The sequence below is a fragment of the Eptesicus fuscus genome, chromosome 12 (assembly GCF_027574615.1).
Source record: "Eptesicus fuscus isolate TK198812 chromosome 12, DD_ASM_mEF_20220401, whole genome shotgun sequence".
Taxonomy (NCBI): Eukaryota; Metazoa; Chordata; class Mammalia; order Chiroptera; family Vespertilionidae; genus Eptesicus; species Eptesicus fuscus.
In genome coordinates this window covers 51998972-52001888 of record NC_072484.1, presented here as the reverse complement: position 1 = coordinate 52001888, position 2917 = coordinate 51998972, and the positions used below count along the sequence as shown (strand labels likewise).

Below are 2917 nucleotides of genomic sequence, written 5' to 3'. Positions count from 1 at the left end.
CATGTTTGGAAGTAATTTGGCATCGTGCACCAGTGCTATAAAAAGTGCTCAGGTCCCACAGCCTTTTCACCTTAAGTCTTAAATACGTGCACTGTTTATATCATGATAAGAGGAATCGCTACCTATAAATAATTCAGCATACAAGCAAAAAGAGCAGCAAATGAAAGAAAACATTTCCATAATTCCCATCCTCTGTGGCCAGTGTCTTGTATGTTCTCTCAGACTTTTGGAAGTCAGATGTGTATGTGCATGTTTGTGTGTCTAGTAGAATATTGTGTGTATGTGTACAATAGTATATAGAAGTCTGAAAGATACCTAGACATACAGTATCTTAAAAATAACTTCACACACGTTCTGTTCTGTGACTTACTATGACGTTACAGACATTTGTGTATGTCAGCACAGCAGAGATCCTCATTTTCATTTGCAGCAGTATAAAATTCCATATATGACAATAGTGCATTTAACTTTTTTTTTTTTCGGGCGCCAGGACCAACGATCACCAGCTGCCCAAGTACCAAAAATATTATGCTTCCAACATCTCTTGATGTGGATTCCGCACGTAGAGCAATCAGGCTGCTCTGTGTGCGCCACTCACCGACAGAGGCCCTTTGCCATCTAACCTCTTTCTGATGAACATTATCTTTTTCAAACTTTACGTGTAAAAAAGGTTCTACAAGACATAGTAGGCATGCATGTAATAAAAATAAAACCGAGTGTGTGCTGAGTGTTAAAGATAAACCATCAGTGGAATTGCCACGTCAGAAGCAGCACTTTTCACATTCTGATATTTAGTTTTCCTCCCCCAGTGTGGTGTCACGTAGCAGGAGGTGCCTGTTTATTCACATGTTCGTCATAAAATTGGTATTAATAGCTTAGTCTTTGGCAATCTAATCGCTGAAAATTAATATCCTGTACTCTTAATTTGTATTTCTATGATTGTTGCTAAAAATTAGACACACACAAACGGCTGGTGAATGTGTGAGATGCTATTTCTGGGCACCAGTTGTCTGTGTTTTGCATATTTCTCTTTGCTTGACTTCTCCATGACTTTTTGACTTTTATGTATCAGATTAATACATTTATTGGATGAATTAAGCATACTTTTCCCATTTGTCAATTTTTATGAGATCTTTGGCCAAATCTATTCTTTTTTTCTTTATATAATATTTTGGTCTTGGTCTCATGCTAATACAATAACCTCCACACCCCAAAATTAAGATGATAACCTCTTATTTATATATTTCATTTTCATATATTTAGCAAAAGTAGGTTTATAGTTGTTCACATAGAAAATGCAATAGTTAATACAAGGATAAACTGTTTTGTGTATTCATAACTGTGAATCTACTTTTACCTACCCCTATATATTAATCTATCAATAACTTATTTTATAAATGTTGTAATGTAGGCAGCCAACTTCTTCCTTTTTCCCTAAAGGTTATCCAATGTCTCTCTTTATTGTATAATCAAATGTTACTCCTTTGACTTTAAATATAATCTTTATCATACAGTTATAAAATCCCCAAATGGGCATGGGTCTATTTTTGTATTCTTTGTTCAAAAAAAAAAAAAATCACCTGTCTCTCTGCCCATTAGACTATTCTGGGATAGCTAGCCTTCCTTTAAAACTGCAGGGTGTGCCCTGGCCTGTGTTGCTCAGTGGTTAGAGGGTCAGCCTGTGCACTGAAGGGTCTGGGTTTGATTCCCGGTCAAAGGCATATACCTGGGGTTTTGGACTCACTCCCCGCCCCCTATCAGGGTACATGCGGGAGGCAACCAGTTGACGTGTCTCTCTCTCCCTCCCTCCCACTAGCTAAAAAGCAATGGGATAAAAAAAACTGCTGGGTGGATCTTTGATAAGTTGTCAATTTTGTCACAGCTTTTGGTAATTGGTTCTATGTATTCTAAAGAAATAATTGGGAAATACACAGTGCAAAGGTATTCTTTGAAGTGTTGTTTCTTGGTGAGAAATTGAAAGCAACCCAGTTATCCAACAAAAGGGGAGTGGCCAGTCGTGTTAGATGACTGTGCAGCCACGAAAACTAACAAGCGTGAAAACCACATAGTAAAAACAAAGAATCAGGATATGAAAGTGAATGTACTAGTATATGATCACCTGAATCCTGTAAGACAATGTGTATGTGAGAGACAAGGTCCCCACCACGCAATCATATGTGATTGCAGATGGTTTTCTGTCTGACGTGGTGTAAGGACCACAGCAAGGGCTCCCTGATTGGCTGCCTGGTTCTTATTCAAGCTCCACCATCTGCAGGCTTTATAACCATGGACAAACCCTACAATCTCCCCGTGCCTCAGTTTCCCCCTGTATCAGCTGTGGGGATCAAATATATTAATAGTTATGCAGACACACGAGCATTTCTGGCACACAACCTATACTATGTGAAGTGTTCGCAAGTTTTTAAAAAACAGATTAAAAGACAGAACAGTGTTCATTATTTTCTTCCTCAAATGCATCCCATAAAAACGCCTGCTTTAATAATTGCATCTGGCTGTTCCTTAACGAAAAGAATAAACTGCTGAGAGATACAATCGAGCTGGGAAATACGAGGGACAAGATTTCAAAGAAGCGAGACAAGCTCTTTTTCAAATAAGTTACCTTCTCTAAACCAGCACATACTTGCACAAGAGCCCTGACACCTGAAAGGGAGGGACAGGGAAGGCCACAGGAGAGTGACGTGTGTTGCAGAGAAGCGGAGATGCAGAAAGAACAGTCTCCACTCCTTGGGAAGACGAGTCCGAGTAAAAGTGGACTAGCGGGCCCTCTGTCCCAGAGCGGGGCTGCCCCGTTTCTTCCCAAACGGGCTGCTTCCTTCCCTTGTGTTTATTTCACCATCTTGATGGGGAAATATATTTCCATTCCTGGGGCAGAGCAGGAATATTTTAGGGCATCCTA

The 2917-nt window shown here is 39.7% G+C and overlaps 1 non-coding gene across 1 annotated transcript; it reads right to left on the bottom strand.

Annotated features, from left to right (window-relative positions):
* Nucleotides 1-479: 479 nt before the first annotated feature.
* LOC114230080 (U11 spliceosomal RNA) lies at nucleotides 480-615 on the bottom strand. The gene has a single exon (XR_003615928.2). It is a non-coding gene; the product is annotated as a U11 spliceosomal RNA (small nuclear RNA).
* Between the last annotated feature and the right edge of the window lie 2302 nt (nucleotides 616-2917).